This window comes from Humulus lupulus, chromosome 3 (assembly GCF_963169125.1).
Source record: "Humulus lupulus chromosome 3, drHumLupu1.1, whole genome shotgun sequence".
Lineage (NCBI taxonomy): Eukaryota > Viridiplantae > Streptophyta > Magnoliopsida > Rosales > Cannabaceae > Humulus > Humulus lupulus.
Window position 1 is genome coordinate 11,239,615 of NC_084795.1, and position 18,058 is coordinate 11,257,672.

The window sequence follows — 18,058 nt, forward strand, 5'->3', positions numbered from 1 at the left end:
GGAAGTCCTCGTGTTGCACCCCTGAAAACATCATTTTTTATTTCCCTTTAAAAATCAACTTACGGCTCAAAAGTTTGTATTTTTTGTTTTAAATCTTTAAAAACTCATTTATTTCGTTTTCCTTGAGGGGTTAATACCGTGGTCACTAACAAGCAGCGAATAAGAAGTTCCTAGTCAATCCGGGGGAGAAAAGGGAGGACACACGCGCTCGCTATAAATGAATATTGCGGACCAAACATTCCGGGTGCGATCATACCAGCACTAATGCACCGGATCCCATCAGAACTACGCAGTTAAGCGTGCTTGGGCGAGAGTAGTACTAGGATGGGTGACCTCCTGGGAAGTCCTCGTGTTGCACCCCTGAAAACATCATTTTTTATTTCCCTTTAAAAATCCACTTACGGCTCAAAAGTTTGTATTTTTTGTTTTAAATCTTTAAAAACTCATTTATTTCGTTTTCCTTGAGGGGTTAATACCGTGGTCACTAACAAGCAGCGAATAAGAAGTTCCTAGTCAATCCGGGGGAGAAAAGGGAGGACACACGCGCTCGCTATAAATGAATATTGCGGACCAAACAATCCGGGTGCGATCATACCAGCACTAATGCACCGGATCCCATCAGAACTCCGCAGTTAAGCGTGCTTGGGCGAGAGTAGTACAAGGATGGGTGACCTCCTGGGAAGTCCTCGTGTTGCACCCCTGAAAACATCATTTTTTTTTTCCCTTTAAAAATCCACTTACGGCTCAAAAGTTTGTATTTTTTGTTTTAAATCTTTAAAAACTCATTTATTTCGTTTTCCTTGAGGGGTTAATACCGTGGTCACTAACAAGCAGCGAATAAGAAGTTCCTAGTCAATCCGGGGGAGAAAAGGGAGGACACACGCGCTCGCTATAAATGAATATTGCGGACCAAACATTCCGGGTGCGATCATACCAGCACTAATGCACCGGATCCCATCAGAACTCCGCAGTTAAGCGTGCTTGGGCGAGAGTAGTACTAGGATGGGTGACCTCCTGGGAAGTCCTCGTGTTGCACCCCTGAAAACATCATTTTTTTTTTCCCTTTAAAAATCCACTTACGGCTCAAAAGTTTGTATTTTTTGTTTTAAATCTTTAAAAACTCATTTATTTCGTTTTCCTTGAGGGGTTAATACCGTGGTCACTAACAAGCAGCGAATAAGAAGTTCCTAGTCAATCCGGGGGAGAAAAGGGAGGACACACGCGCTCGCTATAAATGAATATTGCGGAACAAACATTCCGGGTGCGATCATACCAGCACTAATGCACCGGATCCCATCAGAACTCCGCAGTTAAGCGTGCTTGGGCGAGAGTAGTACTAGGATGGGTGACCTCCTGGGAAGTCCTCGTGTTGCACCCCTGAAAACATCATTTTTTTTTCCCTTTAAAAATCCACTTACGGCTCAAAAGTTTGTATTTTTTGTTTTAAATCTTTAAAAACTCATTTATTTCGTTTTCCTTGAGGGGTTAATACCGTGGTCACTAACAAGCAGCGAATAAGAAGTTCCTAGTCAATCCGGGGGAGAAAAGGGAGGACACACGCGCTCGCTATAAATGAATATTGCGGACCAAACATTCCGGGTGCGATCATACCAGCACTAATGCACCGGATCCCATCAGAACTCCGCAGTTAAGCGTGCTTGGGCGAGAGTAGTACTAGGATGGGTGACCTCCTGGGAAGTCCTCGTGTTGCACCCCTGAAAACATCATTTTTTTTTTCCCTTTAAAAATCCACTTACGGCTCAAAAGTTTGTATTTTTTGTTTTAAATCTTTAAAAACTCATTTATTTCGTTTTCCTTGAGGGGTTAATACCGTGGTCACTAACAAGCAGCGAATAAGAAGTTCCTAGACAATCCGGGGGAGAAAAGGAAGGACACACGCGCTCGCTATAAATGAATATTGCGGACCAAACATTCCGGTTGCGATCATACCAGCACTAATGCACCGGATCCCATCAGAACTCCGCAGTTAAGCGTGCTTGGGCGAGAGTAGTACTAGGATGGGTGACCTCCTGTGAAGTCCTCGTGTTGCACCCCTGTAAACATCATTTTTTTTTTTCCCTTTAAAAATCCACTTACGGCTCAAAAGTTTGTATTTTTTGTTTTAAATCTTTAAAAACTCATTTATTTCGTTTTCCTTGAGGGGTTAATACCGTGGTCACTAACAAGCAGCGAATAAGAAGTTCCTAGACAATCCGGGGGAGAAAAGGAAGGACACACGCGCTCGCTATAAATGAATATTGCGGACCAAACATTCCGGGTGCGATCATACCAGCACTAATGCACCGGATCCCATCAGAACTCCGCAGTTAAGCGTGCTTGGGCGAGAGTAGTACTAGGATGGGTGACCTCCTGGGAAGTCCTCGTGTTGCACCCCTGAAAACATCATTTTTTTTTTCCCTTTAAAAATCCACTTACGGCTTAAAAGTTTGTATTTTTTGTTTTAAATCTTTAAATCTATAAATGAATATTGCGGACCAAACATTCCGGGTGCGATCATACATGCACTAATGCACCGGATCCCATCAGAACTCCGCAGTTAAGCGTGCTTGGGCGAGAGTAGTACTAGGATGGGTGACCTCCTGGGAAGTCCTCGTGTTGCACCCCTGAAAACATCATTTTTTTTTTCCCTTTAAAAATCCACTTACGGCTCAAAAGTTTGTATTTTTTGTTTTAAATCTTTAAAAACTCATTTATTTCGTTTTCCTTGAGGGGTTAATACCGTGGTCACTAACAAGCAGCGAATAAGAAGTTCCTAGACAATCCGGGGGAGAAAAGGAAGGACACACGCGCTCGCTATAAATGAATATTGCGGACCAAACATTCCGGTTGCGATCATACCAGCACTAATGCACCGGATCCCATCAGAACTCCGCAGTTAAGCGTGCTTGGGCGAGAGTAGTACTAGGATGGGTGACCTCCTGTGAAGTCCTCGTGTTGCACCCCTGTAAACATCATTTTTTTTTTTCCCTTTAAAAATCCACTTACGGCTCAAAAGTTTGTATTTTTTGTTTTAAATCTTTAAAAACTCATTTATTTCGTTTTCCTTGAGGGGTTAATACCGTGGTCACTAACAAGCAGCGAATAAGAAGTTCCTAGACAATCCGGGGGAGAAAAGGAAGGACACACGCGCTCGCTATAAATGAATATTGCGGACCAAACATTCCGGGTGCGATCATACCAGCACTAATGCACCGGATCCCATCAGAACTCCGCAGTTAAGCGTGCTTGGGCGAGAGTAGTACTAGGATGGGTGACCTCCTGGGAAGTCCTCGTGTTGCACCCCTGAAAACATCATTTTTTTTTTCCCTTTAAAAATCCACTTACGGCTTAAAAGTTTGTATTTTTTGTTTTAAATCTTTAAATCTATAAATGAATATTGCGGACCAAACATTCCGGGTGCGATCATACATGCACTAATGCACCGGATCCCATCAGAACTCCGCAGTTAAGCGTGCTTGGGCGAGAGTAGTACTAGGATGGGTGACCTCCTGGGAAGTCCTCGTGTTGCACCCCTGAAAACATCAATTTTTTTTTCCCTTTAGAAATCCACTTACGGCTCAAAAGTTTGTATTTTTTGTTTTAAATCTTTAAAAACTCATTTATTTCGTTTTCCTTGAGGGGTTAATACCGTGGTCACTAACAAGCTGCGAATAAGAAGTTCCTAGTCAATCCGGGGGAGGAAAGGAAGGACACACGCGCCCGCTATAAATGAATATTGCGGACCAAACATTCCGGGTGCGATCATACCAGCACTAATGCACCGGATCCCATCAGAACTCCGCAGTTAAGCGTGCTTGGGCGAGAGTAGTACTAGGATGGGTGACCTCCTGGGAAGTCCTCGTGTTGCACCCCTGAAAACATCAATTTTTGTTTCCCTTTAAAAATCCACTTACGGCTCAAAAGTTTGTATTTTTTGTTTTAAATCTTTAAATCTATAAATGAATATTGCGGACCAAACATTCCGGGTGCGATCATACCAGCACTAATGCACCGGATCCCATCAGAACTCCGCAGTTAAGCGTGCTTGGGCGAGAGTAGTACTAGGATGGGTGACCTCCTGGGAAGTCCTCGTGTTGCACCCCTGAAAACATCATTTTTTTTTTCCCTTTAAAAATCCACTTACGGCTCAAAAGTTTGTATTTTTTGTTTTAAATCTTTAAAAACTCATTTATTTCGTTTTCCTTGAGGGGTGAATACCGTGGTCACTAACAAGCAGCGAATAAGAAGTTCCTAGACAATCCGGGGGAGAAAAGGAAGGACACACGCCCTCGCTATAAATGAATATTGCGGACCAAACATTCCGGTTGCGATCATACCAGCACTAATGCACCGGATCCCATCAGAACTCCGCAGTTAAGCGTGCTTGGGCGAGAGAAGTACTAGGATGGGTGACCTCCTGTGAAGTCCTCGTGTTGCACCCCTGTAAACATCATTTTTTTTTTTCCCTTTAAAAATCCACTTACGGCTCAAAAGTTTGTATTTTTTGTTTTAAATCTTTAAAAACTCATTTATTTCGTTTTCCTTGAGGGGTTAATACCGTGGTCACTAACAAGCAGCGAATAAGAAGTTCCTAGACAATCCGGGGGAGAAAAGGAAGGACACACGCGCTAGCTATAAATGAATATTGCGGACCAAACATTCCGGGTGCGATCATACCATCACTAATGCACCGGATCCCATCAGAACTCCGCAGCTAAGCGTGCTTGGGCGAGAGTAGTACTAGGATGGGTGACCTCCTGGGAAGTCCTCGTGTTGCACCCCTGAAAACATCATTTTTTTTCCCTTTAAAAATCCACTTACGGCTCAAAAGTTTGTATTTTTTGTTTTAAATCTTTAAATCTATAAATGAATATTGCGGACCAAACATTCCGGGTGCGATCATTCCAGCACTAATGCACCGGATCCCATCAGAACTCCGCAGTTAAGCGTGCTTGGGCGAGAGTAGTACTAGGATGGGTGACCTCCTGGGAAGTCCTCGTGTTGCACCCCTGAAAACAACATTTTTTTTTTCCCTTTAAAAATCCACTTACGGCTCAAAAGTTTGTATTTTTTGTTTTAAATCTTTAAAAACTCATTTATTTCGTTTTCCTTGAGGGGTTAATACCGTGGTCACTAACAAGCAGCGAATAAGAAGTTCCTAGTCAATCCGGGGGAGAAAAGGGAGGACACACGCGCTCGCTATAAATGAATATTGCGGACCAAACATTCCGGGTGCGATCATACCAGCACTAATGCACCGGATCCCATCAGAACTCCGCAGTTAAGCGTGCTTGGGCGAGAGTAGTACTAGGATGGGTGACATCCTGGGAAGTCCTCGTGTTGCACCCCTGAAAACATCATTTTTTTTTTTCCCTTTAAAAATCCACTTACGGCTCAAAAGTTTGTATTTTTTGTTTTAAATCTTTAAAAACTCATTTATTTCGTTTTCCTTGAGGGGTTAATACCGTGGTCACTAACAAGCGGCGAATAAGAAGTTCCTAGACAATCCGGGGGAGAAAAGGAAGGACACACGCGCTCGCTATAAATGAATATTGCGGACCAAACATTCCGGGTGCGATCATACCAGCACTAATGCACCGGATCCCATCAGAACTCCGCAGTTAAGCGTGCTTGGGCGAGAGTAGTACTAGGATGGGTGACCTCCTGGGAAGTCCTCGTGTTGCACCCCTGAAAACATCATTTTTTTTTTCCCTTTAAAAATCCACTTACGGCTCAAAAGTTTGTATTTTTTGTTTTAAATCTTTAAATCTATAAATGAATATTGCGGACCAAACATTCCGGGTGCGATCATACCAGCACTAATGCACCGGATCCCATCAGGACTCCGCAGTTAAGCGTGCTTGGGCGAGAGTAGTTCTAGGATGGGTGACCTCCTGGGAAGTCCTCGTGTTGCACCCCTGAAAACATCATTTTTTTTTTCCCTTTAAAAATCCACTTACGGCTCAAAAGTTTGTATTTTTTGTTTTAAATCTTTAAAAACTCATTTATTTCGTTTTCCTTGAGGGGTTAATACCGTGGTCACTAACAAGCAGCGAATAAGAAGTTCCTAGTCAATCCGGGGGAGAAAAGGGAGGACACACGCGCTCGCTATAAATGAATATTGCGGACCAAACATTCCGGGTGCGATCATACCAGCACTAATGCACCGGATCCCATCAGAACTCCGCAGTTAAGCGTGCTTGGGCGAGAGTGGTACTAGGATGGGAGACCTCCTGGGAAGTCCTCGTGTTGCACCCCTGAAAACATCATTTTTTTTTTCCCTTTAAAAATCCACTTACGACTCAAAAGTTTGTATTTTTTGTTTTAAATCTTTAAAAACTCATTTATTTCGTTTTCCTTGAGGGGTTAATACCGTGGTCACTAACAAGCAGCGAATAAGAAGTTCCTAGTCAATCCGGGGGAGAAAAGGGAGGACACACGCGCTCGCTATAAATGAATATTGCGGACCAAACATTCCGGGTGCGATCATACCAGCACTAATGCACCGGATCCCATCAGAACTCCGCAGTTAAGCGTGCTTGGGCGAGAGTAGTACTAGGATGGGTGACCTCCTGGGAAGTCCTCGTGTTGCACCCCTGAAAACATCATTTTTTTTCCCTTTAAAAATCCACTTACGGCTCAAAAGTTTGTATTTTTTGTTTTAAATCTTTAAATCTATAAATGAATATTGCGGACCAAACATTCCGGGTGCGATCATACCAGCACTAATGCACCGGATCCCATCAGAACTCCGCAATTAAGCGTGCTTGGGCGAGAGTAGTACTAGGATGGGTGACCTCCTGGGAAGTCCTCGTGTTGCACCCCTGAAAACAACATTTTTTTTTTCCCTTTAAAAATCCACTTACGGCTCAAAAGTTTGTATTTTTTGTTTTAAATCTTTAAATCTATAAATGAATATTGCGGACCAAACATTCCAGGTGCGATCATACATGCACTAATGCACCGGATCCCATCAGAACTCCGCAGTTAAGCGTGCTTGGGCGAGAGTAGTACTAGGATGGGTGACCTCCTGGGAAGTCCTCGTGTTTCACCCCTGAAAACATCATTTTTTTTTTCCCTTTAAAAATCCACTTACGGCTCAAAAGTTTGTATTTTTTGTTTTAAATCTTTAAAAACTCATTTATTTCGTTTTCCTTGAGGGGTTAATACCGTGGTCACTAACAAGCTGGGAATAAGAAGTTCCTAGTCAATCCGGGGGAGGAAAGGAAGGACACACGCGCTCGCTATAAATGAATATTGCGGACCAAACATTCCGGGTGCGATCATACCAGCACTAATGCACCGGATCCCATCAGAACTCCGCAGTTAAGCGTGCTTGGGCGAGAGTAGTACTAGGATGGGTGACCTCCTGGGAAGTCCTCGTGTTGCACCCCTGAAAACATCATTTTTTTTTTCCCTTTAAAAATCCACTTACGGCTCAAAAGTTTGTATTTTTTGTTTTAAATCTTTAAATCTATAAATGAATATTGCGGACCAAACATTCCGGGTGCGATCATACCAGCACTAATGCACCGGATCCCATCAGAACTCCGCAGTTAAGCGTGCTTGGGCGAGAGTAGTACTAGGATGGGTGACCTCCTGGGAAGTCCTCGTGTTGCACCCCTGAAAACATCATTTTTTTTCCCTTTAAAAATCCACTTACGGCTCAAAAGTTTGTATTTTTTGTTTTAAATCTTTAAAAACTCATTTATTTCATTTTCCTTGAGGGGTTAATACCGTGGTCACTAACAAGCAGCGAATAAGAAGTTCCTAGTCAATCCGGGGGAGAAAAGGGAGGACACACGCGCTCGCTATAAATGAATATTGCGGACCAAACATTCCGGGTGCGATCATACCAGCACTAATGCACCGGATCCCATCAGAACCCCGCAGTTAAGCGTGCTTGGACGAGAGTAGTACTAGGATGGGTGACCTCCTGGGAAGTCCTCGTGTTGCACCCCTGAAAACATCATTTTTTTTCCCTTTAAAAATCCACTTACGGCTCAAAAGTTTGTATTTTTTGTTTTAAATCTTTAAATCTATAAATGAATATTGCGGACCAAACATTCCGGGTGCGATCATACCAGCACTAATGCACTGGATCACATCAGAACTCTGCAGTTAAGCGTGCTTGGGCGAGAGTAGTACTAGGATGGGTGACCTCCTGGGAAGTCCTCGTGTTGCAATCCTGAAAACATCATTTTTTTTTTCCCTTTAAAAATCCACTTACGGCTCAAAAGTTTGTATTTTTTGTTTTAAATCTTTAAAAACTCATTTATTTCGTTTTCCTTGAGGGGTTAATACCGTGGTCACTAACAAGCAGCGAATAAGAAGTTCCTAGTCAATCCGGGGGAGAAAAGGGAGGACACACGCGCTCGCTATAAATGAATATTGCGGACCAAATATTCCGGGTGCGATCATACCAGCACTAATGCACCGGATCCCATCAGAACTCCGCAGTCAAGCGTGCTTGGGCGAGAGTAGTACTAGGATGGGTGACCTCCTGGGATGTCCTCGTGTTGCACCCCTGAAAACATCATTTTTTTTTCCCTTTAAAAATCCACTTACGGCTCAAAAGTTTGTATTTTTTGTTTTAAATCTTTAAAAACTCATTTATTTCGTTTTCCTTGAGGGGTTAATATCGTGGTCACTAACAAGCAGCGAATAAGAAGTTCCTAGTCAATCCGGGGGAGAAAAGGGAGGACATACGCGCTCGCTATAAATGAATATTGCGGACCAAACATTCCGGGTGCGATCATACCAGCACTAATGCACCGGATCCCATCAGAACTCCGCAGTTAAGCGTGCTTGGGCGAGAGTAGTACTAGGATGGGTGACCTCCTGGGAAGTCCTCGTGTTGCACCCCTGAAAACATCATTTTTTTTTTCCCTTTAAAAATCCACTTACGGCTCAAAAGTTTGTATTTTTTGTTTTAAATCTTTAAAAACTCATTTATTTCGTTTTCCTTTAGGGGTTAATACCGTGGTCACTAACAAGCAGCGAATAAGAAGTTCCTAGTCAATCCGGGGGAGAAAAGGGAGGACACACGCGCTCGCTATAAATGAATATTGCGGACCAAACATTCCGGGTGCGATCATACCAGCACTAATGCACCGGATCCCATCAGAACTCCGCAGTTAAGCATGCTTGGGCGAGAGTAGTACTAGGATGGGTGACCTCCTGGGAAGTCCTCGTGTTGCACCCCTGAAAACATCATTTTTTTTTTCCCTTTAAAAATCCACTTACGGCTCAAAAGTTTGTATTTTTTGTTTTAAATTTTTAAAACTCATTTATTTCGTTTTCCTTGAGGGGTTAATACCGTGGTCACTAACAAGCAGCGAATAAGAAGTTCCTAGTCAATCCGGGGGAGAAAAGGGAGGACACACGCGCTCGCTATAAATGAATATTGCGGACCAAACATTCCGGGTGCGATCATACCAGCACTAATGCACCGGATCCCATCAGAACTCCGCAGTTAAGCGTGCTTGGGCGAGAGTAGTACTAGGATGGGTGACCTCCTGGGAATTCCTCGTGTTGCACCCCTGAAAACATCATTTTTTTTTTCCCTTTAAAAATCCACTTACGGCTCAAAAGTTTGTATTTTTTGTTTTAAATCTTTAAATCTATAAATGAATATTGCGGACCAAACATTCCGGGTGCGATCATACCAGCACTAATGCACCGGATCCCATCAGAACTCCGCAGTTAAGCGTGCTTGGGCGAGAGTAGAACTAGGATGGGTGACATCCTGGGAAGTCCTCGTGTTGCACCCCTGAAAACATCATTTTTTTTCCCTTTAAAAATCCACTTACGGCTCAAAAGTTTGTATTTTTTGTTTTAAATCTTTAAAAACTCATTTATTTCATTTTCCTTGAGGGGTTAATACCGTGGTCACTAACAAGCAGCGAATAAGAAGTTCCTAGTCAATCCGGGGGAGAAAAGGGAGGACACACGCGCTCGCTATAAATGAATATTGCGGACCAAAAATTCTGGGTGCGATCATACCAGCACTAATGCACCGGATCCCATCAGAACTCCGCAGTTAAGCGTGCTTGGGCGAGAGTAGTACTAGGATGGGTGACCTCCTGGGAAGTCCTCGTGTTGCACCCCTGAAAACATCATTTTTTTTTTCCTTTAAAAATCCACTTACGGCTCAAAAGTTTGTATTTTTTGTTTTAAATTTTTAAAACTCATTTATTTCGTTTTCCTTGAGGGGTTAATACCGTGGTCACTAACAAGCAGCGAATAAGAAGTTCCTAGTCAATCCGGGGGAGAAAAGGGAGGACACACGCGCTCGCTATAAATGAATATTGCGGACCAAACATTCCGGGTGCGATCATACCAGCACTAATGCACCGGATCCCATCAGAACCCCGCAGTTAAGCGTGCTTGGACGAGAGTAGTACTAGGATGGGTGACCTCCTGGGAAGTCCTCGTGTTGCACCCCTGAAAACATCATTTTTTTTTCCCTTTAAAAATCCACTTACGGCTCAAAAGTTTGTATTTTTTGTTTTAAATCTTTAAATCTATAAATGAATATTGCGGACCAAACATTCCGGGTGCGATCATACCAGCACTAATGCACCGGATCCCATCAGAACTCTGCAGTTAAGCGTGCTTGGGCGAGAGTAGTACTAGGATGGGTGACCTCCTGGGAAGTCCTCGTGTTGCAATCCTGAAAACATCATTTTTTTTTTCCCTTTAAAAATCCACTTACGGCTCAAAAGTTTGTATTTATTGTTTTAAATCTTTAAAAACTCATTTATTTCGTTTTCCTTGAGGGGTTAATACCATGGTCACTAACAAGCAGCGAATAAGAAGTTCCTAGTCAATCCGGGGGAGAAAAGGGAGGACACACGCGCTCGCTATAAATGAATATTGCGGACCAAATATTCCGGGTGCGATCATACCAGCACTAATGCACCGGATCCCATCAGAACTCCGCAGTTAAGCGTGCTTGGGCGAGAGTAGTACTAGGATGGGTGACCTCCTGGGATGTCCTCGTGTTGCACCCCTGAAAACATCATTTTTTTTTCCCTTTAAAAATCCACTTACGGCTCAAAAGTTTGTATTTTTTGTTTTAAATCTTTAAAAACTCATTTATTTCGTTTTCCTTGAGGGGTTAATATCGTGGTCACTAACAAGCAGCGAATAAGAAGTTCCTAGTCAATCCGGGGGAGAAAAGGGAGGACACACGCGCTCGCTATAAATGAATATTGCGGACCAAACATTCCGGGTGCGATCATACCAGCACTAATGCACCGGATCCCATCAGAACTCCGCAGTTAAGCGTGCTTGGGCGAGAGTAGTACTAGGATGGGTGACCTCCTGGGAAGTCCTCGTGTTGCACCCCTGAAAACATCATTTTTTTTTTCCCTTTAAAAATCCACTTACGGCTCAAAAGTTTGTATTTTTTGTTTTAAATCTTTAAATCTATAAATGAATATTGCGGACCAAACATTCCGGGTGCGATCATACCAGCACTAATGCACCGGATCCCATCAGAACTCCGCAGTTAAGCGTGCTTGGGCGAGAGTAGAACTAGGATGGGTGACCTCCTGGGAAGTCCTCGTGTTGCACCCCTGAAAACATCATTTTTTTTCCCTTTAAAAATCCACTTACGGCTCAAAAGTTTGTATTTTTTGTTTTAAATCTTTAAAAACTCATTTATTTCATTTTCCTTGAGGGGTTAATACCGTGGTCACTAACAAGCAGCGAATAAGAAGTTCCTAGTCAATCCGGGGGAGAAAAGGGAGGACACACGCGCTCGCTATAAATGAATATTGCGGACCAAACATTCTGGGTGCGATCATACCAGCACTAATGCACCGGATCCCATCAGAACTCCGCAGTTAAGCGTGCTTGGGCGAGAGTAGTACTAGGATGGGTGACCTCCTGGGAAGTCCTCGTGTTGCACCCCTGAAAACATCATTTTTTTTTTCCTTTAAAAATCCACTTACGGCTCAAAAGTTTGTATTTTTTGTTTTAAATTTTTAAAACTCATTTATTTCGTTTTCCTTGAGGGGTTAATACCGTGGTCACTAACAAGCAGCGAATAAGAAGTTCCTAGTCAATCCGGGGGAGAAAAGGGAGGACACACGCGCTCGCTATAAATGAATATTGCGGACCAAACATTCCGGGTGCGATCATACCAGCACTAATGCACCGGATCCCATCAGAACCCCGCAGTTAAGCGTGCTTGGACGAGAGTAGTACTAGGATGGGTGACCTCCTGGGAAGTCCTCGTGTTGCACCCCTGAAAACATCATTTTTTTTTCCCTTTAAAAATCCACTTACGGCTCAAAAGTTTGTATTTTTTGTTTTAAATCTTTAAATCTATAAATGAATATTGCGGACCAAACATTCCGGGTGCGATCATACCAGCACTAATGCACCGGATCCCATCAGAACTCTGCAGTTAAGCGTGCTTGGGCGAGAGTAGTACTAGGATGGGTGACCTCCTGGGAAGTCCTCGTGTTGCAATCCTGAAAACATCATTTTTTTTTTCCCTTTAAAAATCCACTTACGGCTCAAAAGTTTGTATTTATTGTTTTAAATCTTTAAAAACTCATTTATTTCGTTTTCCTTGAGGGGTTAATACCATGGTCACTAACAAGCAGCGAATAAGAAGTTCCTAGTCAATCCGGGGGAGAAAAGGGAGGACACACGCGCTCGCTATAAATGAATATTGCGGACCAAATATTCCGGGTGCGATCATACCAGCACTAATGCACCGGATCCCATCAGAACTCCGCAGTTAAGCGTGCTTGGGCGAGAGTAGTACTAGGATGGGTGACCTCCTGGGATGTCCTCGTGTTGCACCCCTGAAAACATCATTTTTTTTTCCCTTTAAAAATCCACTTACGGCTCAAAAGTTTGTATTTTTTGTTTTAAATCTTTAAAAACTCATTTATTTCGTTTTCCTTGAGGGGTTAATATCGTGGTCACTAACAAGCAGCGAATAAGAAGTTCCTAGTCAATCCGGGGGAGAAAAGGGAGGACATACGCGCTCGCTATAAATGAATATTGCGGACCAAACATTCCGGGTGCGATCATACCAGCACTAATGCACCGGATCCCATCAGAACTCCGCAGTTAAGCGTGCTTGGGCGAGAGTAGTACTAGGATGGGTGACCTCCTGGGAAGTCCTCGTGTTGCACCCCTGAAAACATCATTTTTTTTTCCCTTTAAAAATCCACTTACGGCTCAAAAGTTTGTATTTTTTGTTTTAATTCTTTAAAAACTCATTTATTTCGTTTTCCTTTAGGGGTTAATACCGTGGTCACTAACAAGCAGCGAATAAGAAGTTCCTAGTCAATCCGGGGGAGAAAAGGGAGGACACACGCGCTCGCTATAAATGAATATTGCGGACCAAACATTCCGGGTGCGATCATACCAGCACTAATGCACCGGATCCCATCAGAACTCCGCAGTTAAGCGTGCTTGGGGGAGAGTAGTACTAGGATGGGTGACCTCCTGGGAAGTCCTCGTGTTGCACCCCTGAAAACATCATTTTTTTTTTCCCTTTAAAAATCCACTTACGGCTCAAAAGTTTGTATTTTTTGTTTTAAATCTTTAAAAACTCATTTATTTCGTTTTCCTTGAGGGGTTAATACCGTGGCCACTAACAAGCAGCGAATAAGAAGTCCTAGTCAATCCGGGGGAGAAAAGGGAGGACACACGCGCTCGCTATAAATGAATATTGCGGACCAAACATTCCGGGTGCGATCATACCAGCACTAATGCACCGGATCCCATCAGAACTCCGCAGTTAAGCGTGTTTGGGCGAGAGTAGTACTAGGATGGGTGACCTCCTGGGAAGTCCTCGTGTTGCACCCCTGAAAACATCATTTTTTTTTCCCCTTTAAAAATCCACTTACGGCTCAAAAGTTTGTATTTTTTGTTTTAAATCTTTAAAAACTCATTTATTTCGTTTTCCTTGAGGGGTTAATACCGTGGATACTAACAAGCAGGGAATAAGAAGTTCCTAGTCAATCCGGGGGAGAAAAGGGAGGACACACGCGCTCGCTATAAATGAATATTGCGGACCAAACATTCCGGGTGCGATCATACCAGCACTAATGCACCGGATCCCATCAGAACTCCGCAGTTAAGCGTGCTTGGGCGAGAGTAGTACTAGGATGGGTGACCTCCTGGGAAGTGCTCGTGTTGCACCCCTGAAAAGATCATTTTTTTTTTCCCTTTAAAAATCCACTTACGGCTCAAAAGTTTGTATTTTTTGTTTTAAATCTTTAAAAACTCATTTATTTCGTTTTCCTTGAGGGGTTAATACCGTGGTCACTAACAAGCAGCGAATAAGAAGTTCCTAGTCAATCCGGGGGAGAAAATGGAGGACACACGCGCGCGCTATAAATGAATATTGCGGACCAAACATTCCGGGTGCGATCATACCAGCACTAATGCACCGGATCCCATCAGAACTCCGCAGTTAAGCGTGCTTGGGCGAGAGTAGTACTAGGATGGGTGACCTCCTGGGAAGTCCTCGTGTTGCACCCCTGAAAACATCATTTTTTTTTTTCCCTTTAAAAATCCACTTACGGCTCAAAAGTTTGTATTTTTTGTTTTAAATCTTTAAAAACTCATTTATTTCGTTTTCCTTGAGGGGTTAATACCGTGGCCACTAACAAGCAGCGAATAAGAAGTTCCTAGTCAATCCGGGGGAGAAAAGGGAGGACACACGCGCTCGCTATAAATGAATATTGCGGACCAAACATTCCGGGTGCGATCATACCAGCACTAATGCACCGGATCCCATCAGAACTCCGCAGTTAAGCGTGCTTGGGCGAGAGTAGTACTAGGATGGGTGACCTCCTGGGAAGTCCTCGTGTTGCACCCCTGAAAACATCATTTTTTTTTCCCTTTAAAAATCCACTTACGGCTCAAAAGTTTGTATTTTTTGTTTTAAATCTTTAAAAACTCATTTATTTCGTTTTCCTTGAGGGGTTAATACCGTGGCCACTAACAAGCAGCGAATAAGAAGTTCCTAGTCAATCCGGGGGAGAAAAGGGAGGACACACGCGCGCGCTATAAATGAATATTGCGGACCAAACATTCCGGGTGCGATCATACCAGCACTAATGCACCGGATCCCATCAGAACTCCGCAGTTAAGCGTGCTTGGGCGAGAGTAGTACTAGGATGGGTGACCTCCTGGGAAGTCCTCGTGTTGCACCCCTGAAAACATCATTTTTTTTTTCCCTTTAAAAATCCACTTACGGCTCAAAAGTTTGTATTTTTTGTTTTAAATCTTTAAAAACTCATTTATTTCGTTTTCCTTGAGGGGTTAATACCGTGGCCACTAACAAGCAGCGAATAAGAAGTTCCTAGTCAATCCGGGGGAGAAAAGGGAGGACACACGCGCTCGCTATAAATGAATATTGCGGACCAAACATTCCGGGTGCGATCATACCAGCACTAATGCACCGGATCCCATCAGAACTCCGCAGTTAAGCGTGCTTGGGCGAGAGTAGTACTAGGATGGGTGACCTCCTGGGAAGTCCTCATGTTGCACCCCTGAAAACATCATTTTTTTTTTCCCTTTAAAAATCCACTTACGGCTCAAAAGTTTGTATTTTTTGTTTTAAATCTTTAAAAACTCATTTATTTCGTTTTCCTTGAGGGGTTAATACCGTGGATACTAACAAGCAGCGAATAAGAAGTTCCTAGTCAATCCGGGGGAGAAAAGGGAGGACACACGCGCTCGCTATAAATGAATATTGCGGACCAAACATTCCGGGTGCGATCATACCAGCACTAATGCACCGGATCCCATCAGAACTCCGCAGTTAAGCGTGCTTGGGGGAGAGTAGTACTAGGATGGGTGACCTCCTGGGAAGTCCTCGTGTTGCACCCCTGAAAACATCATTTTTTTTTTCCCTTTAAAAATCCACTTACGGCTCAAAAGTTTGTATTTTTTGTTTTAAATCTTTAAAAACTCATTTATTTCGTTTTCCTTGAGGGGTTAATACCGTGGCCACTAACAAGCAGCGAATAAGAAGTCCTAGTCAATCCGGGGGAGAAAAGGGAGGACACACGCGCTCGCTATAAATGAATATTGCGGACCAAACATTCCGGGTGCGATCATACCAGCACTAATGCACCGGATCCCATCAGAACTCCGCAGTTAAGCGTGTTTGGGCGAGAGTAGTACTAGGATGGGTGACCTCCTGGGATGTCCTCGTGTTGCACCCCTGAAAACATCATTTTTTTTTTCCCTTTAAAAATCCACTTACGGCTCAAAAGTTTGTATTTTTTGTTTTAAATCTTTAAAAACTCATTTATTTCGTTTTCCTTGAGGGGTTAATACCGTGGATACTAACAAGCAGCGAATAAGAAGTTCCTAGTCAATCCGGGGGAGAAAAGGGAGGACACACGCGCTCGCTATAAATGAATATTGCGGACCAAACATTCCTGGTGCGATCATACCAGCACTAATGCACCGGATCCCATCAGAACTCCGCAGTTAAGCGTGCTTGGGCGAGAGTAGTACTAGGATGGGTGACCTCCTGGGAAGTGCTCGTGTTGCACCCCTGAAAAGATCATTTTTTTTTCCCCTTTAAAAATCCACTTACGGCTCAAAAGTTTGTATTTTTTGTTTTAAATCTTTAAAAACTCATTTATTTCGTTTTCCTTGAGGGGTTAATACCGTGGCCACTAACAAGCAGCGAATAAGAAGTTCCTAGTCAATCCGGGGGAGAAAAGGGAGGACACACGCGCTCGCTATAAATGAATATTGCGGACCAAACATTCCGGGTGCGATCATACCAGCACTAATGCACCGGATCCCATCAGAACTCCGCAGTTAAGCGTGCTTGGGCGAGAGTAGTACTAGGATGGGTGACCTCCTGGGAAGTCCTCGTGTTGCACCCCTGAAAACATCATTTTTTTTTTCCCTTTAAAAATCCACTTACGGCTCAAAAGTTTGTATTTTTTGTTTTAAATCTTTAAAAACTCATTTATTTCGTTTTCCTTGAGGGGTTAATACCGTGGCCACTAACAAGCAGCGAATAAGAAGTTCCTAGTCAATCCGGGGGAGAAAAGGGAGGACACACGCGCGCGCTATAAATGAATATTGCGGACCAAACATTCCGGGTGCGATCATACCAGCACTAATGCACCGGATCCCATCAGAACTCCGCAGTTAAGCGTGCTTGGGCGAGAGTAGTACTAGGATGGGTGACCTCCTGGGATGTCCTCGTGTTGCACCCCTGAAAACATCATTTTTTTTTCCCTTTAAAAATCCACTTACGGCTCAAAAGTTTGTATTTTTTGTTTTAAATCTTTAAAAACTCATTTATTTCGTTTTCCTTGAGGGGTTAATACCGTGGCCACTAACAAGCAGCGAATAAGAAGTTCCTAGTCAATCCGGGGGAGAAAAGGGAGGACACACGCGCTCGCTATAAATGAATATTGCGGACCAAACATTCCGGGTGCGATCATACCAGCACTAATGCACCGGATCCCATCAGAACTCCGCAGTTAAGCGTGCTTGGGCGAGAGTAGTACTAGGATGGGTGACCTCCTGGGAAGTCCTCGTGTTGCACCCCTGAAAACATCATTTTTTTTTTCCCTTTAAAAATCCACTTACGGCTCAAAAGTTTGTATTTTTTGTTTTAAATCTTTAAAAACTCATTTATTTCGTTTTCCTTGAGGGGTTAATACCGTGGATACTAACAAGCAGCGAATAAGAAGTTCCTAGTCAATCCGGGGGAGAAAAGGGAGGACACACGCGCTCGCTATAAATGAATATTGCGGACCAAACATTCCTGGTGCGATCATACCAGCACTAATGCACCGGATCCCATCAGAACTCCGCAGTTAAGCGTGCTTGGGCGAGAGTAGTACTAGGATGGGTGACCTCCTGGGAAGTGCTCGTGTTGCACCCCTGAAAAGATCATTTTTTTTTCCCCTTTAAAAATCCACTTACGGCTCAAAAGTTTGTATTTTTTGTTTTAAATCTTTAAAAACTCATTTATTTCGTTTTCCTTGAGGGGTTAATACCGTGGCCACTAACAAGCAGCGAATAAGAAGTTCCTAGT

General features: G+C 43.3%; 58 non-coding genes across 58 annotated transcripts in view; all 58 read left to right on the top strand.

Moving 5' to 3' along the window:
• LOC133826190 (5S ribosomal RNA) overlaps positions 1 to 22 on the top strand; it is a 119-nt gene extending 97 nt beyond the window's left edge. The window contains exon 1 of the ribosomal RNA XR_009888921.1: positions 1 to 22. This exon is cut by the window's left edge and continues 97 nt beyond it. This is a non-coding gene — a ribosomal RNA (5S ribosomal RNA).
• Positions 23 to 242: 220 nt separating this feature from the next.
• Positions 243 to 361, top strand: LOC133826764 (5S ribosomal RNA). The gene has a single exon (XR_009889475.1). It is a non-coding gene; the product is annotated as a 5S ribosomal RNA (ribosomal RNA).
• Positions 362 to 581: 220 nt separating this feature from the next.
• LOC133826484 (5S ribosomal RNA) lies at positions 582 to 700 on the top strand. Its single transcript, XR_009889201.1, has one exon. It is a non-coding gene; the product is annotated as a 5S ribosomal RNA (ribosomal RNA).
• Positions 701 to 920: 220 nt separating this feature from the next.
• LOC133828645 (5S ribosomal RNA) lies at positions 921 to 1,039 on the top strand. The gene has a single exon (XR_009891248.1). It is a non-coding gene; the product is annotated as a 5S ribosomal RNA (ribosomal RNA).
• Positions 1,040 to 1,259: 220 nt separating this feature from the next.
• On the top strand, positions 1,260 to 1,378 carry LOC133828647 (5S ribosomal RNA). The gene has a single exon (XR_009891250.1). It is a non-coding gene; the product is annotated as a 5S ribosomal RNA (ribosomal RNA).
• A 219-nt stretch (positions 1,379 to 1,597) lies between these two features.
• On the top strand, positions 1,598 to 1,716 carry LOC133828648 (5S ribosomal RNA). Its single transcript, XR_009891251.1, has one exon. It is a non-coding gene; the product is annotated as a 5S ribosomal RNA (ribosomal RNA).
• Positions 1,717 to 1,936: 220 nt separating this feature from the next.
• On the top strand, positions 1,937 to 2,055 carry LOC133826613 (5S ribosomal RNA). The gene has a single exon (XR_009889328.1). It is a non-coding gene; the product is annotated as a 5S ribosomal RNA (ribosomal RNA).
• Positions 2,056 to 2,276: 221 nt separating this feature from the next.
• Positions 2,277 to 2,395, top strand: LOC133828649 (5S ribosomal RNA). Its single transcript, XR_009891252.1, has one exon. It is a non-coding gene; the product is annotated as a 5S ribosomal RNA (ribosomal RNA).
• A 111-nt stretch (positions 2,396 to 2,506) lies between these two features.
• Positions 2,507 to 2,625, top strand: LOC133826800 (5S ribosomal RNA). Its single transcript, XR_009889509.1, has one exon. It is a non-coding gene; the product is annotated as a 5S ribosomal RNA (ribosomal RNA).
• A 220-nt stretch (positions 2,626 to 2,845) lies between these two features.
• LOC133826614 (5S ribosomal RNA) lies at positions 2,846 to 2,964 on the top strand. Its single transcript, XR_009889329.1, has one exon. It is a non-coding gene; the product is annotated as a 5S ribosomal RNA (ribosomal RNA).
• Positions 2,965 to 3,185: 221 nt separating this feature from the next.
• On the top strand, positions 3,186 to 3,304 carry LOC133828650 (5S ribosomal RNA). The gene has a single exon (XR_009891253.1). It is a non-coding gene; the product is annotated as a 5S ribosomal RNA (ribosomal RNA).
• A 111-nt stretch (positions 3,305 to 3,415) lies between these two features.
• LOC133826801 (5S ribosomal RNA) lies at positions 3,416 to 3,534 on the top strand. The gene has a single exon (XR_009889510.1). It is a non-coding gene; the product is annotated as a 5S ribosomal RNA (ribosomal RNA).
• A 220-nt stretch (positions 3,535 to 3,754) lies between these two features.
• LOC133828651 (5S ribosomal RNA) lies at positions 3,755 to 3,873 on the top strand. The gene has a single exon (XR_009891254.1). It is a non-coding gene; the product is annotated as a 5S ribosomal RNA (ribosomal RNA).
• Positions 3,874 to 3,984: 111 nt separating this feature from the next.
• Positions 3,985 to 4,103, top strand: LOC133828653 (5S ribosomal RNA). The gene has a single exon (XR_009891256.1). It is a non-coding gene; the product is annotated as a 5S ribosomal RNA (ribosomal RNA).
• A 220-nt stretch (positions 4,104 to 4,323) lies between these two features.
• On the top strand, positions 4,324 to 4,442 carry LOC133826781 (5S ribosomal RNA). The gene has a single exon (XR_009889491.1). It is a non-coding gene; the product is annotated as a 5S ribosomal RNA (ribosomal RNA).
• A 221-nt stretch (positions 4,443 to 4,663) lies between these two features.
• LOC133826771 (5S ribosomal RNA) lies at positions 4,664 to 4,782 on the top strand. The gene has a single exon (XR_009889482.1). It is a non-coding gene; the product is annotated as a 5S ribosomal RNA (ribosomal RNA).
• A 109-nt stretch (positions 4,783 to 4,891) lies between these two features.
• Positions 4,892 to 5,010, top strand: LOC133826315 (5S ribosomal RNA). The gene has a single exon (XR_009889039.1). It is a non-coding gene; the product is annotated as a 5S ribosomal RNA (ribosomal RNA).
• A 220-nt stretch (positions 5,011 to 5,230) lies between these two features.
• Positions 5,231 to 5,349, top strand: LOC133826796 (5S ribosomal RNA). The gene has a single exon (XR_009889505.1). It is a non-coding gene; the product is annotated as a 5S ribosomal RNA (ribosomal RNA).
• Positions 5,350 to 5,570: 221 nt separating this feature from the next.
• Positions 5,571 to 5,689, top strand: LOC133828654 (5S ribosomal RNA). The gene has a single exon (XR_009891257.1). It is a non-coding gene; the product is annotated as a 5S ribosomal RNA (ribosomal RNA).
• Positions 5,690 to 5,800: 111 nt separating this feature from the next.
• Positions 5,801 to 5,919, top strand: LOC133826859 (5S ribosomal RNA). The gene has a single exon (XR_009889566.1). It is a non-coding gene; the product is annotated as a 5S ribosomal RNA (ribosomal RNA).
• Positions 5,920 to 6,139: 220 nt separating this feature from the next.
• LOC133826460 (5S ribosomal RNA) lies at positions 6,140 to 6,258 on the top strand. The gene has a single exon (XR_009889178.1). It is a non-coding gene; the product is annotated as a 5S ribosomal RNA (ribosomal RNA).
• A 220-nt stretch (positions 6,259 to 6,478) lies between these two features.
• On the top strand, positions 6,479 to 6,597 carry LOC133828655 (5S ribosomal RNA). The gene has a single exon (XR_009891258.1). It is a non-coding gene; the product is annotated as a 5S ribosomal RNA (ribosomal RNA).
• Positions 6,598 to 6,706: 109 nt separating this feature from the next.
• Positions 6,707 to 6,825, top strand: LOC133826553 (5S ribosomal RNA). Its single transcript, XR_009889270.1, has one exon. It is a non-coding gene; the product is annotated as a 5S ribosomal RNA (ribosomal RNA).
• Positions 6,826 to 6,936: 111 nt separating this feature from the next.
• LOC133827353 (5S ribosomal RNA) lies at positions 6,937 to 7,055 on the top strand. The gene has a single exon (XR_009890046.1). It is a non-coding gene; the product is annotated as a 5S ribosomal RNA (ribosomal RNA).
• A 220-nt stretch (positions 7,056 to 7,275) lies between these two features.
• LOC133828656 (5S ribosomal RNA) lies at positions 7,276 to 7,394 on the top strand. Its single transcript, XR_009891259.1, has one exon. It is a non-coding gene; the product is annotated as a 5S ribosomal RNA (ribosomal RNA).
• A 111-nt stretch (positions 7,395 to 7,505) lies between these two features.
• LOC133828657 (5S ribosomal RNA) lies at positions 7,506 to 7,624 on the top strand. Its single transcript, XR_009891260.1, has one exon. It is a non-coding gene; the product is annotated as a 5S ribosomal RNA (ribosomal RNA).
• A 218-nt stretch (positions 7,625 to 7,842) lies between these two features.
• Positions 7,843 to 7,961, top strand: LOC133826864 (5S ribosomal RNA). Its single transcript, XR_009889571.1, has one exon. It is a non-coding gene; the product is annotated as a 5S ribosomal RNA (ribosomal RNA).
• A 109-nt stretch (positions 7,962 to 8,070) lies between these two features.
• LOC133827219 (5S ribosomal RNA) lies at positions 8,071 to 8,189 on the top strand. Its single transcript, XR_009889915.1, has one exon. It is a non-coding gene; the product is annotated as a 5S ribosomal RNA (ribosomal RNA).
• A 220-nt stretch (positions 8,190 to 8,409) lies between these two features.
• Positions 8,410 to 8,528, top strand: LOC133826885 (5S ribosomal RNA). The gene has a single exon (XR_009889592.1). It is a non-coding gene; the product is annotated as a 5S ribosomal RNA (ribosomal RNA).
• Positions 8,529 to 8,747: 219 nt separating this feature from the next.
• LOC133828659 (5S ribosomal RNA) lies at positions 8,748 to 8,866 on the top strand. The gene has a single exon (XR_009891262.1). It is a non-coding gene; the product is annotated as a 5S ribosomal RNA (ribosomal RNA).
• A 220-nt stretch (positions 8,867 to 9,086) lies between these two features.
• LOC133826475 (5S ribosomal RNA) lies at positions 9,087 to 9,205 on the top strand. Its single transcript, XR_009889193.1, has one exon. It is a non-coding gene; the product is annotated as a 5S ribosomal RNA (ribosomal RNA).
• Positions 9,206 to 9,424: 219 nt separating this feature from the next.
• Positions 9,425 to 9,543, top strand: LOC133826075 (5S ribosomal RNA). The gene has a single exon (XR_009888810.1). It is a non-coding gene; the product is annotated as a 5S ribosomal RNA (ribosomal RNA).
• Positions 9,544 to 9,654: 111 nt separating this feature from the next.
• Positions 9,655 to 9,773, top strand: LOC133827314 (5S ribosomal RNA). Its single transcript, XR_009890009.1, has one exon. It is a non-coding gene; the product is annotated as a 5S ribosomal RNA (ribosomal RNA).
• A 218-nt stretch (positions 9,774 to 9,991) lies between these two features.
• LOC133828660 (5S ribosomal RNA) lies at positions 9,992 to 10,110 on the top strand. The gene has a single exon (XR_009891263.1). It is a non-coding gene; the product is annotated as a 5S ribosomal RNA (ribosomal RNA).
• A 218-nt stretch (positions 10,111 to 10,328) lies between these two features.
• On the top strand, positions 10,329 to 10,447 carry LOC133826865 (5S ribosomal RNA). The gene has a single exon (XR_009889572.1). It is a non-coding gene; the product is annotated as a 5S ribosomal RNA (ribosomal RNA).
• Positions 10,448 to 10,557: 110 nt separating this feature from the next.
• LOC133826773 (5S ribosomal RNA) lies at positions 10,558 to 10,676 on the top strand. Its single transcript, XR_009889483.1, has one exon. It is a non-coding gene; the product is annotated as a 5S ribosomal RNA (ribosomal RNA).
• A 220-nt stretch (positions 10,677 to 10,896) lies between these two features.
• On the top strand, positions 10,897 to 11,015 carry LOC133826644 (5S ribosomal RNA). Its single transcript, XR_009889357.1, has one exon. It is a non-coding gene; the product is annotated as a 5S ribosomal RNA (ribosomal RNA).
• A 219-nt stretch (positions 11,016 to 11,234) lies between these two features.
• LOC133828661 (5S ribosomal RNA) lies at positions 11,235 to 11,353 on the top strand. Its single transcript, XR_009891264.1, has one exon. It is a non-coding gene; the product is annotated as a 5S ribosomal RNA (ribosomal RNA).
• Positions 11,354 to 11,464: 111 nt separating this feature from the next.
• On the top strand, positions 11,465 to 11,583 carry LOC133826843 (5S ribosomal RNA). Its single transcript, XR_009889550.1, has one exon. It is a non-coding gene; the product is annotated as a 5S ribosomal RNA (ribosomal RNA).
• A 218-nt stretch (positions 11,584 to 11,801) lies between these two features.
• Positions 11,802 to 11,920, top strand: LOC133828662 (5S ribosomal RNA). The gene has a single exon (XR_009891265.1). It is a non-coding gene; the product is annotated as a 5S ribosomal RNA (ribosomal RNA).
• A 218-nt stretch (positions 11,921 to 12,138) lies between these two features.
• On the top strand, positions 12,139 to 12,257 carry LOC133826866 (5S ribosomal RNA). Its single transcript, XR_009889573.1, has one exon. It is a non-coding gene; the product is annotated as a 5S ribosomal RNA (ribosomal RNA).
• Positions 12,258 to 12,367: 110 nt separating this feature from the next.
• Positions 12,368 to 12,486, top strand: LOC133826774 (5S ribosomal RNA). The gene has a single exon (XR_009889484.1). It is a non-coding gene; the product is annotated as a 5S ribosomal RNA (ribosomal RNA).
• Positions 12,487 to 12,706: 220 nt separating this feature from the next.
• Positions 12,707 to 12,825, top strand: LOC133826645 (5S ribosomal RNA). The gene has a single exon (XR_009889358.1). It is a non-coding gene; the product is annotated as a 5S ribosomal RNA (ribosomal RNA).
• A 219-nt stretch (positions 12,826 to 13,044) lies between these two features.
• LOC133828664 (5S ribosomal RNA) lies at positions 13,045 to 13,163 on the top strand. The gene has a single exon (XR_009891266.1). It is a non-coding gene; the product is annotated as a 5S ribosomal RNA (ribosomal RNA).
• A 219-nt stretch (positions 13,164 to 13,382) lies between these two features.
• LOC133826806 (5S ribosomal RNA) lies at positions 13,383 to 13,501 on the top strand. Its single transcript, XR_009889514.1, has one exon. It is a non-coding gene; the product is annotated as a 5S ribosomal RNA (ribosomal RNA).
• Positions 13,502 to 13,720: 219 nt separating this feature from the next.
• Positions 13,721 to 13,839, top strand: LOC133826336 (5S ribosomal RNA). Its single transcript, XR_009889059.1, has one exon. It is a non-coding gene; the product is annotated as a 5S ribosomal RNA (ribosomal RNA).
• Positions 13,840 to 14,059: 220 nt separating this feature from the next.
• On the top strand, positions 14,060 to 14,178 carry LOC133826197 (5S ribosomal RNA). The gene has a single exon (XR_009888928.1). It is a non-coding gene; the product is annotated as a 5S ribosomal RNA (ribosomal RNA).
• Positions 14,179 to 14,398: 220 nt separating this feature from the next.
• LOC133828665 (5S ribosomal RNA) lies at positions 14,399 to 14,517 on the top strand. The gene has a single exon (XR_009891267.1). It is a non-coding gene; the product is annotated as a 5S ribosomal RNA (ribosomal RNA).
• Positions 14,518 to 14,738: 221 nt separating this feature from the next.
• Positions 14,739 to 14,857, top strand: LOC133828666 (5S ribosomal RNA). The gene has a single exon (XR_009891268.1). It is a non-coding gene; the product is annotated as a 5S ribosomal RNA (ribosomal RNA).
• A 219-nt stretch (positions 14,858 to 15,076) lies between these two features.
• Positions 15,077 to 15,195, top strand: LOC133828667 (5S ribosomal RNA). The gene has a single exon (XR_009891269.1). It is a non-coding gene; the product is annotated as a 5S ribosomal RNA (ribosomal RNA).
• A 220-nt stretch (positions 15,196 to 15,415) lies between these two features.
• Positions 15,416 to 15,534, top strand: LOC133826602 (5S ribosomal RNA). Its single transcript, XR_009889317.1, has one exon. It is a non-coding gene; the product is annotated as a 5S ribosomal RNA (ribosomal RNA).
• A 220-nt stretch (positions 15,535 to 15,754) lies between these two features.
• On the top strand, positions 15,755 to 15,873 carry LOC133826807 (5S ribosomal RNA). Its single transcript, XR_009889515.1, has one exon. It is a non-coding gene; the product is annotated as a 5S ribosomal RNA (ribosomal RNA).
• A 219-nt stretch (positions 15,874 to 16,092) lies between these two features.
• Positions 16,093 to 16,211, top strand: LOC133826927 (5S ribosomal RNA). Its single transcript, XR_009889631.1, has one exon. It is a non-coding gene; the product is annotated as a 5S ribosomal RNA (ribosomal RNA).
• A 220-nt stretch (positions 16,212 to 16,431) lies between these two features.
• LOC133826563 (5S ribosomal RNA) lies at positions 16,432 to 16,550 on the top strand. The gene has a single exon (XR_009889279.1). It is a non-coding gene; the product is annotated as a 5S ribosomal RNA (ribosomal RNA).
• Positions 16,551 to 16,770: 220 nt separating this feature from the next.
• LOC133828668 (5S ribosomal RNA) lies at positions 16,771 to 16,889 on the top strand. Its single transcript, XR_009891270.1, has one exon. It is a non-coding gene; the product is annotated as a 5S ribosomal RNA (ribosomal RNA).
• Positions 16,890 to 17,109: 220 nt separating this feature from the next.
• LOC133826647 (5S ribosomal RNA) lies at positions 17,110 to 17,228 on the top strand. The gene has a single exon (XR_009889360.1). It is a non-coding gene; the product is annotated as a 5S ribosomal RNA (ribosomal RNA).
• A 219-nt stretch (positions 17,229 to 17,447) lies between these two features.
• LOC133828669 (5S ribosomal RNA) lies at positions 17,448 to 17,566 on the top strand. The gene has a single exon (XR_009891271.1). It is a non-coding gene; the product is annotated as a 5S ribosomal RNA (ribosomal RNA).
• A 220-nt stretch (positions 17,567 to 17,786) lies between these two features.
• On the top strand, positions 17,787 to 17,905 carry LOC133826565 (5S ribosomal RNA). The gene has a single exon (XR_009889280.1). It is a non-coding gene; the product is annotated as a 5S ribosomal RNA (ribosomal RNA).
• Positions 17,906 to 18,058: the final 153 nt, after the last annotated feature.